This window comes from Salvelinus sp. IW2-2015, unplaced genomic scaffold (genome assembly GCF_002910315.2).
Source record: "Salvelinus sp. IW2-2015 unplaced genomic scaffold, ASM291031v2 Un_scaffold1851, whole genome shotgun sequence".
Taxonomy (NCBI): domain Eukaryota; kingdom Metazoa; phylum Chordata; class Actinopteri; order Salmoniformes; family Salmonidae; genus Salvelinus; species Salvelinus sp. IW2-2015.
In genome coordinates this window covers 161490-175468 of record NW_019943216.1, presented here as the reverse complement: position 1 = coordinate 175468, position 13979 = coordinate 161490, and positions in this window count along the sequence as shown.

The window sequence follows — 13979 nt, the reverse complement described above, 5'->3', positions numbered from 1 at the left end:
GCTAATACAGTTTAGAAGAGTTTGTGCATATATTTGACTTCATTTTGTGACGTTGTTGTTCATTTTGGTCTCGGTTAGGGTGTTTTTTCGGATGTTCGGGCACACGTGTTTTTTCTCTCTCTCTCTCAAGGCAAGCCAATAGCCGAAGTCTATGCCCCTTCATCTGTGATTTGTCAACAGTAGGGATTCTTCAATAACGTCTTTGTTGTCATTCAACGAGAGACCACTCGTTTTCATTGAGAAATACTGCACCAAACATCTTAGTTAGGTGTAAAATTGCGTGACTGACATCTCCTCTGCAAAAAACAGCCAAATGTATAACAGATTTCATAGTTATCTTAGATTCATTCAGACCATTTCGAGGAAGATATCGGCTACGGAGTCTAAAGATGGACAAACAGTACTATTGCCCTTTTTTCTTGTTTTCAAGCAAAGGTCTTTAAGGAGTGTGCCGAGCACACTTGTTTGGTTCGCCTAGCTGAGTTTGGCTAAAGCATGCTGACGCCTTTACCCCCTCTCTCTCCTCACTGTCTTCCCTGTCTCCACCCTCTCACTGTTGACTACCTCAATGCTCTGCATCACTTCCTGGAGAAGCAGTCAGGGAAGAGTCTCAGTTGGAAGGAGAAGAGGCAGTGCTTGAGAAGTGTAGTAGGTGTGGTCTGAGGTTAAAGGATAAAGTTCAGGCACTGCCCCTAAACAAGTCTTTGATTTTTTTTAACCTTTATTCAACTAGGCAAGTCAGTTAAGAACAAATTCTTATTTACAATGACGGCCTACCACCGGCCAAACCCAGACGACACTGGGCCAATTGTGCGCCGTCTGTGGGACTTCCAATCATGGCCAAATGTGATGCAGCCTGGATTCAAACCAGGGACTGCAAAAGACCATGCGACCACTGTGCCACTCGGGAGTCCCCCCCCCCACTAAACCACCTGGTATCTGATAACAGGAGAAGCAGTGGAGGCTGGTGGGGGGAGCTATAGGAGGACGGGGCTCATGTAATGGTGGAATGGAATTCATGTGGTTTCAAACCCACATTAAAAAACACAACAACAAAAAAACGATGAGCTCACGACAGTTGTTATTCCCAGTGGTCTCCTGTCCCAGTACTGGCCCAAAGCTTATGTTTTTGACCCCGTTTTTCTCACGAATTAGGCTATCTCTGCAACTCCTCAATGGCTCGGAGAGGGCGAAGGTCGAATCATGCGTCCCCCCCAAAAACATGACCCTCCATGGCCGCTCTTGGAAACATGACCCGCCTGGCCGTCTGGGAAACATGACCCGCCCGGCCGTCCTGGGAAAACACGACCCGCCCGGCCGTCCTGGGAACACCGACTGCCCGGCCGTCCTGGGAACACGACCCGCCTGGCCGTCCTGGGAACACGACTGGCACCGGCCGTCCTGGGAACACGACCCGCCTGGCCGTCCTGGAAAACGACTGGCCCGGCCGTCCTGGGAAACACGACTGGCCCGGCCATCCTGGGAAAACGACCCGCTCCGGCCGTCCTGGGAAACACGACTGGCCCGGCCGTCCTGGGAAACATGACCTTCCTGGCCGTCCTGGGAAACATGACCCTTCCTGGCCGGTCCTGGGAAACATGACCTCCTTGGCCGTCCTGGGAAACATTGACCCTCCCGCCGTCCTGGGAAACATGACCTCCGCGGCCGTCCTGGGAAACATCGACCCGCCTGGCCGTCCTGGGAAACATGACCCCCTGCCGTCCTGGGAAACAGACCCGGCCGAGGACGAGAGTGAGGATTGAGGAGGAGAGATGTAGTGGTGGGAGGAGAGAGGCGCGAAGAGGTGTGTAGAGAGCGAGAGCAGGAGAGACCGAGGACCTGGAGAGAAGATGGACTGAGACAGCAGAGAGAGAGAGAGACAGAAGAGGAGAGCAGACGAGGAGAGGGAGGGAGAGAGAGATGACGGAGGCGAGAGAGTGTGGACGGCATGACCTAGTTACTACTTTTCTCCGCATAGAGAGAACACCCATATCAGATGATTCCCTTTGACTGGCACTGCGGGGCTGTGCTCCGCGACGCGCGTGGACCGACCATACAGTAGCTCCAACCTGTCCTCAAGTCACGAGCCCATCCGAGGTGTGGATGTAGGCACCCCTCCCAACTGGTAGTGCTCATCTGCTTCGCGACCTAATCAGGGTGATTTTGATCCGAGCGTGCGCACCAGCACTGAGAGTATAAGAGAGTGAAGACAGTGGGAAGAATTGCTGTTTGTGCCCTTGTGAGATGTCAAGTGAGCCTGTCCTCGAGAATAGCATGCCAGCCAATTTACAATGAGCTCTGCCCTCCCTATAGTCCTGCCAACCAAGCCTCCACTGTCTTGGAGAGTTTCCCGATGATAGATGACGAGAGAGAGCCAGGAGATGAGATGGAGAGACGAGACAGACGGACACTACTGCGCGCAATCGGAGGAGATGAACAACGGGCACGGCATGGTCGTCGCACTTACTGTTGGGCGAACCGGGATAGAGGCACTTCCGAAGAGGAGAGGACCCTCCTATCCCAAGCATCCGGAGTGCACGACGGCCGGCGGGTGGCTTTACTTAAGCGAGCTACGCGATCCTGCATTCTTCGACGTCACAGTATCGTCGCCTCTCTCCCTCTCCTAAGCAACAGCCCGTCTTTTCTCCACATAGCCCAAGGGTTTAAGCCAAATCTGCAGATGGAGTAGCTGTGGCGACATCGGCAAAAGAAGAGACAGGCCTCACTTTGAGAAAGAAGTGGAAAGAAGCCATGTACACAGTTAATCCGAGTATTCAGCATAAGTGTCTAACTCAAGAGAAAAGAGAATCGAAACGTGCCATCGAGGCAAGAGCAAGACCTTCTGCCCAATAGTCCTCCGGCGAGGTCATTCTCAATCCTTGACGAAGAAGGCTCGCTGTACTGATTGATGCATGCCACATCCGGATATTACTTCATGCTTCTTCCAAAGTTGTTACATTTTTTCAAACTTCACTCACAAGATTTTAAACACTCTCATGGGCGGAGGTTCTCCACCACTTATCAATGCGAAGACCTTGGTTCCTGTCTCTGCTGACCCAGAAGAAGCACCCCTACTTCTGACCCAGAAAGATCGAAGTGCTAGTTGTCCCACTCACCCTGGACTTTCTCAAAGGGAAACCAGCGACGGGAAACATATCTGGGCCAGATGGCACAGAGATACCTCATACGTTGTAAAGTTGTCGAATGGCAGGCGCAAGCGACCCAACTGGGAAGGAAGACGTTGTTGTATGCCAGTGAAGACAATCAGGCAAGAATGAAAAACACATAGCCAATGGGTCGTCATTGCTGAAGGCTCTGTCCCAGCAAAGATGGAGAAGGATACCAGGAAAGGTTGGGAAAGTTAAAGTTGAGGACCGTGCCACCCATGTCTCCAAGAACCCAATACTCAGTAGATGTCCTCTTGTAACCCTCGAAGATTAAGTTTTAAGTTAAATATTGTCAGGAAAGGGCATCGTAAAAGCGACCGGGTGGGAGTTGATTTCAGCAGGTTTTGCTATTTAGAATTCTAAATATCATCACAGGACCAGTGTTCACCAGCCAAACACCCCACACCACCATCCATACATCTCCTTGGTACTCCAACCATGCTTCTTAACGGTGGGCAATACACATGCGACGGTTGCGCACGATTGAATTCTAAGAGTGAAATCACAGGACAGCGGTAGCACGCATAAGCAAAAGCCACAGGCAACCCGGCTACACACAGACTCAATCAGACCATGCGCTCCTCTTACCGTTCCTCAGTTTTTTTGTCTTCAGCTCTCTAACAGTGGGATGAATACACATGCGGAGAAGTCATCCATTCAGGCGCACACCGCAACTCGGCGTTCTCAGCAATAAGAGCACGATTGCTTTGTGTCATGGGAACCGAAAAATTCTCCCAGAGGTTTTGGACATACCCCCACCAAAGGACACATTTTCCACCAGTCTAGAATGTTCCATTGCCACGTGTTTCTAGTAGCCAAACAAGTTATTCTTCTACTTGAACTTGGGCTGTTGGGTTCACCTTGGGGTCATGCATAGAGGCCTTGCTACCAAATGTTTGACTGTGAGTGTATTAAATAATTTGATTTGCTTTAGTTGTATTAATAGAAGAGGCAGGGTTTAATTAAGACCCCTTCCTCCTTACATTTATAGGGTCCCTAGACTACAGATTTAACGAATATCTTATTAGTTAATTATACAGGATTTAATGATTAATCCACAGTCTTTTCTAGTCTCTGCCCTCTTATAAAGAAACAGTCTGAGAAAGAATGACTGTGACAGACTCTGCAGTCGAGCATAAGAGAAAGAGACTAGTCAGACACTTCCACTATAAATCCAACTGGAGTTAGACATTAACTGCTGAGCCTTTAGATTAACACAAACTGCTTGTTTATATAGTTGTGTATGCAATGGGTTTTGGGTAATGGAGTTAGAAAGGGTAATGACGTTACGGCAGTTACATCACTAGGGGGTGTGACGCAGACATAACTAAACAACTCGACCCTTTCCTAATTTGGCAGAACTTACTCGGAAACATGCGGTGCTTTAACGTTCCCTTTGTCAACTTCTGTCTGCAATTGCATCAAGTGTAAATGAGAATGATTGATTTTACAATGAGTGAAGAGTATTGTCGAAATTGCTTTAATTTCACCAATGAGCCAATGATTGACAGAGAACAAGGAACGACCCCAACATTAGGCGCGAGCTTGCCGGGTGAAGATGTCCACCCGGGTTGGAGGAATTCTACACCATTGGTGCGAGAGTCCAAATTAAACAAGGTATAGCAGAACCCTGTTTTAATTCCTAGTTCTGTAATTAAAGGCGATTCAACATGTTGTGGTTTCCCGTCTACAAGTAGAAGTGGCACCTCACTCACTGTAAAATCAGGAACATACACTTTCAATATGAACATAGTTCGGTAGATTTCTAGAGATTGGGAAGGAGAAAGTGATGCATAACGGGCTATTGTGAAATGTTCCAAAATGTCAATATAGATTAATGAAAGGAATGATTGCCTGATTAATTATTTTTATTGTTCGAGGAGGTAATTTGTAGAGGGTACCCGAAGTGAATGAGTTGGAGTGTGTTTTTTGAATAGTGATAATTCTGTGAGAGAATTTTTCCGCAGTGAATGAAGTTGAGTTGTTTATGAATAGTGCGTTGTATTATGTTTCATGTTTGTTTGTCTGTGATTTATGCAGAGAGCGTTTATTGGGTATTGGCCAAATGTGGGGAAATAGTAGAGAGAGAAAGTTATTTGAATACCGATAAGACAATATTGGAAATTTACAACCCTTAGATAACAAGTAAAATGAATTACAGGAGTTCTGTAGAGATTTTACATAGACAGTTACTTTGTGGATTGCTCATCACCAGTGGACACTTGGTGAATAAGAAACTTTACTGTTTACCTCTTTACCACCCTTAAGGATATCAATATTAGGAAGTTGAAATCTTAGGACATGCGGTTGTCTATTGTGAGGCCCGAGAGAGATGTCGGAAATATATTTTTAGAAGTTTTGGAGACCATTTACTATAGCCGGAGTAAGTGAGAGTAAATTTTAGGATGTCCAGTGATCACCCAACGGTTTGTTTAACACACCACATGAAAGGGAGAATAGGCGAGGAATTTATATAGACATATTCATTCAATATTACACCCACTTTAGGTACCACTATAGAATGAAAAAAACATTACACGCAGACATATCTAAAATAAAAAGCCGGCAGCACCTGGCACAGGTCAAAGCCAGGTGAGAGGATTGAGGAGATGGGAGCAATGGAAGCCTGTCACACCTGTTGAATATTATGCAAAATTTACAATTCCTGCTGCTGGATTTACATTCACTTTTAAAGAAATGGAGCATGTCTGGGGCCAAAAATAGATATCCAATGGCTGGATCATTAAACAAGACTAGGTGGATATAGTCAAGGAGATAATTCAGACGGAAGAATGGAGATAAGGAGACAGGGGCATGAGAAGAGAGCTGCCCTTGTATCAGAACAGTGAATGGGAGGATGATGATGAAAGGACAGACCTTCAAATGAACAACCGTGACCCAAACGTACAGCTGGACGATAGAAACAATAGAGATTGCAGAAGGAAAAGGAGAAGACGTCAGGACAGAGGCATAACAGGAGATACTCTCCCCACCGCCCCGCCTGCCGTATGGGAATCAAACCAGAGGACCCCGTGGGTGACTATACACAAGTTCTCTACCTCTCATACCAGCTGACAGAAAGAACATGGAGAAGGCCACCACGATTACTCCTCAACGGGGAACTCTGATAAAGGAGGTGTATGACACAACAGCAGCAACAGCGCCATGGAGATACAAATTAGAATGGGATGAAGAGAAAAAATCATACCAAGGCACAGTTCCTGGAGGAGTTTTCCCTCGAGCACCCCCAACTCACTCTACAAAAAAGGAACAGACGAAGGCACCCAGAGAAGCTAAACAACTAACTGCCTGCAAGGTGTTTCTACAGGCTCACCACATCAACAGCCTGGACAGCTCCGACACACAGTTCACACCCGTGACTTGGCAGAGAGAAGGATGCCTGCAGCGGATATGTGCGTTTTTCAGAGACCGCTACTGCATTTTTTAAAACCTTTATGTAGAAGAGCATTAGGCAGTACAGTTAAGAACGAAATGTGACTGATATTTACGAGATGGACGGAGCCTTAAAGAAAAACAGTGGGGGTTATAGAAACTGCACTTGGATGCAAGGTGGGCGAGACGCGAACCGAATTATTGTACGCATCTGGATCGGCCTTGGAGAATGTACGGAGAACTTGCAACCTTGATCGCGAGAGGTGTGACTAGGTAGCCAGACACTACTAACTTACTAGAGCGTACCCTGCCGACCCCAATGATGGAAGAAAGAGCCAATGCAGTTACTCTTAAATGTTAAAAAGGACATGACCTGCCCATTTCTTAAGAAACTGGAGCTTCAACTGTTCCTGTTTAGAAACCGGACAAGGGATGTTGAGCATCCGCTGAGCCAGAAACTCACCGAAGTAACGACAATAACAGGGAGCAGTGCGGGAAGACAGCCCAAGGAGAGATGTGAGTAGCTAGCGACAAGAACTTGATTGTGAATGAGAGCACAAAGACTGCGTGAGGTGGGTGAGACTTGAGAGACATGGTAGCAATGATGTCAGTTGGAATGGTTGCTGGATGAGAGCAGACGGAGAGAGACGAGAGACCATATAGATCAAAAGCACCAGAGAAGTGAGCAAACGATGGTAGGATAGAGAGATGAGAGTATGTCGTGAGATGAAGATGGGAAGGAAGAGTGACGATTGACTATTGATTGATTTGTGGCTGACCTTTTATCAGCCTTCCTACCGAGTGAACGAATTTTCTATCACGCTGTCAACAGGTGATTTTATTCCGCTCCGGACCCCACCAGCCTTGCAACAACTTCGTTATCAGTCGCGGTATAATGAGAGCCAGAGGTAAAGAATCAGCGGTTTTGTCTCCTACAGAGTGGTCTTATAGCGCGATGGTGTATGTTGCCCAAGGTCTGATAACACTGTAGTACAGGACCACCCCAAAAACACACACAATCACTCCCCTTCAGCGGGAAATTAAAAAATAATTAGTTTCATCCTTATTCCATCTGAAAGTTGTCTCTGTAGTCCAGCAACAAAAAACACAACTTTTAAACAAAATACAACCAGAGCAAAAACAGTCATAGACTGTCTGAATTCAGCTGTCTCAACAGTTCCATCATTGAACATTGATCTTTATCTCTGTTAGTATTTTTTTTAAACATCCCAAATAAGGTCAGAGAGATGAAAAGAGTGCCTTGTATGAGATGACTGGGCAGTCTGTAGAAAGAGAGAGTGGGTACTAGGCAGAGACACAGAGAACACACACACACACAAATTAGGGGTTCAACAAGGGTTCTTCTAAGATCCTGAAAGTACTCTGAAGAACCTTAGGGTTCTTGGCACTGAAAATGGCCCCCAAAAGGTCATTCCAAGAACCCCATAGGAGTTGGGGTTCATCGAGGAACCTCCTTAGTTAGTGTTTTCTTCTTGCAGGAACCCAACTGCCCAACTGAAACATTTGGATTTGAATTTGAAAGGACAGCAGGTGCAGTCACTTAACTGAAAAATGAAAAGATCTCCTCAGTTTAAGGTTTGTCCCTTGTTATGATCTATATTGATATTGTTTTATAATGATACTCTCTATCTTTTAATATTTGTTGGATTCACAGACTTCATCCTCTCTACACCTCTGATGAATATAACAGGAAACGTGTTCGATCACCATGTACTSCTAAATCATTCTGGCTGTGGACACGGAGAACGTCAACACATTAACATCAACAAYCCAGAGGATAAACCCATTGGACTTGGGGCTCTGCTGGGAGTCTACCTCATATTTAGATTTTTTTATTCTTCTTTGCCACTAAAATCGTAATAAACACTGAGAACTAAAATATAGTGTTATTGTTGTTATAGGTATAATTATTTTTAATAATAACGGGGGGGGGTTCAAAAATTWACCCCAAAAGGTTGTTTGAGGATCCATCCTTTTAAAGGGTTCTTCAAAGAACTTATAGGGGTTCCCCCACAGTTTCAATTTGAAGAACCCCTAAAGGATASTKCAGGAACCTTTTCTTTTTAGAGTGCATACCCACCTCATACTCCTGTCCTCTCTCTCACACTTTCTGTCTCTCTTTCTAAATCTCCATCTCTCACACATACAACCATTATTATGTGTCTTGACTGACACACTACAGACGTGGACCCACAAAGAGATCGGTTCCCTTCAACCTCCTCCATTCCTCTACTCCTCTCGTCCTCTGACAGAAAATAGTTCAAATTATTCATTAGGACTCACTAACAAAAGAGGATAGTTCCACTCCAACCCTTACACCCAGCATACTGAATCACCCAGAGTACACCACTCCAACCCTACACCCAGCATACTGAATCACCCAGAGTACTCCACTCCAACCCTACACCCAGCATACTGAAATCACCCAGAGTACTCCACTCCAACCCTACACCCAGCATACTGAATCACCCAGAGTTACTCCAACCCTACCACCCAGCATTACTGAATCACCCAGAGTACTCCACTCCAACACTACACCAGCATAATGAATCACCCAGAGTACTCCACTCCAACCCTACACCCGCAATACTGAATCACCCAGAGTAACTCCACTCCAACCATACCACCCCCAGCAACTGAATTATCCCAGGAGTACTCCACTCCAACCTACACCCAGCAAACTAATGATCCCAGAGTACTCCACTCCTAAACCCTACCCCAGCAAACTGATGATCCCAGAGTACTCCACTCCAACCTTACACCCCAGCAGACAAAACTGCCCTCGATCCCAGGAGTACTCCCTCCACCCTACACCCAGCAAAATGAATGCCATCCCAAGTACTCCACTCCCAACCATACCACCCAGCAAACTGAATGATCCCAGAGTACTCCACTCCAACCATACACCCAGCAAACTGAATGATCCCAGAGTACTCCACTCCAACACCCAGCATACTGAATCACCCCAGAGTACTCCACTCCAACCCTACACCCAGAAAACTGAATCACCCAGAGTACTCCACTCACTTTTTCAGATGCACTGTCCATCATCCTGTCCAAGAGACTGACTCTTGTGTGATGTTGGGGAACATATATATTTTTTAACTAGGCAAGTCATTTAAGAACACATTCTTATTTTCAATGACGGCCTAGGAACAGCGGGTTAACTGCCTTGTTCAGGGGCAGAACGACAGATTTTTACCTTGTCAGCTCAGGGATTCGATCTTGCAACCTTTCGGTTACTAGTCCAACGCTCTAACCTCTAACCTGCCGCCCCATTCAACAATGTCTACCTCAATGTCATAGGAAAACAACACACCCATCACAAAGACCTCCTATATCAAACACAGGTGCTGTCAACATAGTATAGGTCCTTATCATCACTGTGACAGAGGAGGAACCATGCATGACCAGGACAAGTTGACTGAACCATAACCAGACTGGCACCCATGGCTTGGACATCTGATCCCTGTAGTGGAGCTACCGTGCCTGGTAGCGGTGGAATACGGGTGGGGAGAGTGGGGTACTTAGCGATCTGATCCCTGGATGTGGTGCCTGGTAGAGGAGGGATACGCGTGGGGAAGCTGGGSTACTGAGCGCTTGATCCTGTTATTTTAATGGGCATATTTATTTATCTTTATGACTCCTCGTGCGACTCTCGGGACCAACCGCGTCCCGGGACTATAGCGCAGTTTATGTGATTAATAACTATAAAGGCTCCAACTTTATGGCTCTTCTTTTTTTAAACTCAGAAACAAATAAGTAACTGACTCTAGAACCACCGGTGGCGGGCGAACAAGCCTGTATCGGTTTACAACCGAGCTATACCTACCGAGCTATACCTACCGAGCTATACCTACCGAGCTATACCTACCGAGCTATACCAACCGAGCTATACCTACCGAGCTATACCTACCGAGCTATACCTACCGGTAGACCCGAACAAAGACTTGCCTTGTGGTGATTGCAGTTAACCCGCACAATGCGGTTGAGAGGGTTGGGTGAGCACCTTTAGGGCTTTGTCCGTGGGATGTCATTTATCAAATGCCCCTCTATACCTCAGCCACACTCTCTCTCCGAAAATCCCCAAGGATTCAGAGGGGGGGTTTACCCTGTGTCTATCTTTAGGGGGAACCTTTGTTATTCACCATCAATGCAAATCTGGTGCAAATCGGTGTCGCAAAGGAAAATTAAGCYGAAATCCCAAATTATTGTCAAATGCATAAAACATTCACAACTTTGGTTTTAATCAATCTTGCAGATGAATTCATGATTTTGATGTCACATGAAACATATACTTTCAATGCTCACTTAATGAACAACCGAATATGTGTGTTTATYAATAAATATATAATAACATTTCCCTAATCAAAAACTTAAAGCTTTAGTTTGAATAAATAGCCTTTTGCAATGTCACTTATAAACGACAAAACTATAAAACCTCTGTAGGCATGTAAGAAAAATGTTGACAAAACATTGGTCAGTTAGCCCATTCAAAACATAGACTGCCATTGTTTTATGTGGTAGCCACCGTAGCTTTTAACTGAAAGATAAGGGCAGGTGCATTGGTCAGCAAGTTCCTTGGCTCCTCCGACTGCAGCCTTCTTGCCCGAGCTCATCTCGTGAAAACAACATTGCAACRGTAACATTGTCAACCGTAACATGCTCACTTTACTCAGAAACGGACGCTGTGCCAAGCGAGAGAAAAAAATAAATGATGTTGACCATCGAAGAGCACACAAGAACACTTGTAACATATACCTCATCGATTGTTCCATTAAATGCTAGTCCAACAAAGGAACTAAATACTTACGTTAGTCCGRTCTTTCCAGAGTCAACTTCTAATAAAATGTCACTTGAATAATATTCCTTCAGGTTATTCCTTGTCATGAAGTATACTAGCAAATCAATAATATCCTTTTCCCGTCTAGTAGTGAAAGGAGAATGCCTAACTGTCCGGACCGAGTCCCTACCACGTTCCCATTCAAGTGACCGGGCAACGTGTTAAAACCCGGAACAGGATTCTTGGAACGGGTTCCTGAAAAATCTCTCTGTTGCCCTTAGGTTGCAGATGGGGGGGATTGAATAGTATAATTCTCACTGAATCCCACTCCTACCTCCCTAGTTCTCTGTCACTCACTCACAAGTAAAAGATTTATATAAATTAATTCCCTTCCAAAAAAAGTGACCATTTTTTTCTTGAGCTTCAATTTCACAGTTCAATTTCATAGTTATAATCTAGGGCAGTGTGCTATTATCTAGGGCAGTGTGTTATTATCTAGGGCAGTGTGTTATTATCTAGTGCAGTGTGTTATTATCTAGGGCAGTGTGTTATTATCTAGAGACAGAGAAAACATTATTTAGACAGGAGAAAACATTATTTAGCACCAAACTCGACAGATCTAACCCGAAGCTATCAACACGCGCGGCACCCCGGCGTGGCCCAATCATGGAATTAACACTCCTTTTCGCTCCTTCGTTCACATTTGTTCCTTGCCCCCTTACCCATCTTCCCTTTCTCGTGCACGAATCAGTGTGCACGATAACTCTAGTTACCTTTTTTTTTTGCGTTTCTTTTTTTTATTTAGACAGGAGAAAACATATTTAGACAGGGAGAAAAACATGATTTAGACAGGAGAAACATGATTTAGACAGAGAAAACATTATTTAGACAGGAGAAAACATGATTTAGACAGGAGAAAAACAACTGATTTAGACAGGAGAAAAACATGATTTAGACAGGAGAAAACAACATGATTTAGACAGGAGAAAACATGATTTAGACAGGAGAAAACATGATTTAGACAGGAGAAAACATGTATTTAGACAGGAGAAAACATGATTTAGACAGGAGAAAACATGATTTAGACAGGAGAAAACATTATTTAAACAGGAGAAAACATATATTTAGACAGGAGGAAAACATTATTTAGACAGGAAAACATTATTTAGACAGGAGAAAACATGATTTAGACAGGAGAAAACATTATTTAGACAGGAGAAAACAACATGATTTAGACAGGAGAAAACAACATGATTTAGACAGAGAAAAACAACATTATTTAGACAGGAGAAAACAACATATTTAACAGGAGAAAAACATATTTAGACAGGAGAAAACAACATGATTTAGACAGGAGAAAACAACATGATTAGACAGGAGAAAACAAAACATTATTTAGACAGGAGAAAACAACATGATTTAGACAGAGAAAACAACATGATTTAGACAGGAGAAAACAACATTATTTAGACAGGAGAAAACAAACATTATTTAGACAGGTGAAAACAACAGATTTAACAGGGAAAACAACATGATTTAGACAGGAGAAAACAACATGATTTAGACAAGTGAAAACAACATTATTTTAGACAGAGAAAAACAACATTATTTAGACAGGAGAAAACAACATTATTTAGACAGGAGAAAACAACATGATTTAGACAGGAGAAAACAACATTATTTAGACAGGAGAAAACAACATATTTAAGACAGAGAAAAAACATATTTGACAGGAGAAAACAACATTATTTAGAAAGTGAAAACAACATTATTTAGACAGGAGAAAACATTATTTAGACAGGAGAAAACAACAGATTAGACAAGGAGAAAACAACATTATTTAGACAGTGAAAAACAACATGATTAGACAGGAGAAAAAACATTATTTAACAGTGAAAACATAATTAGACAGAGAAACAAATTATTTAGACAGTGACAGAACAACATGATTTAACAGGAGAAAACAACATTATTAGACAAGTGAAAAACAACATGATTTAGACAGGAGAAAAACAACATTATTTAGACAGTGAAAACAAACATGATTTAGACGGGATAAAACGACAATTAATTAGACAGGAGAAAACAACATGATTTAGACAGGAGAAATACAACATTATTTAGACAAGTGAAAACAACATGATTAGACAGGAGAAAACAACATTATTTAGACAGGAGAAAAACATGATTTAGACAAAGGAGAAAACAAACATTATTTGACAAGTGAAAAAACATATTTAGACAGGAGAAAAAACATTATTTAGACAAGTAAAACAACATTATTAACAAGTGAAAACACTATTTAGACAGGAGAAAACAACATTATTTCCTTATCCAATTATCTCTAGTCCTCAATCTCTCTGTCCACCATGGCCCAGCTCAAGCCTTCTGAATATTCTGGTTTCTAGCTACAGCCCAGTCTAGTACAGGAAGACCTGGCTGCCAGTTTTCTAGTCCACGTCACTCTAGTCCACCTTACTCTAGTCCACGTCACGCCAGTCCACGTCACGCCAGTCCACGTCACTCCAGATCCACGTCACTCCAGTCCACGTCACTCCAGTCCACGTCACTCCAGTCCACGTCAACGTCCATCTAGTCCACGTCACTCTTAGTCC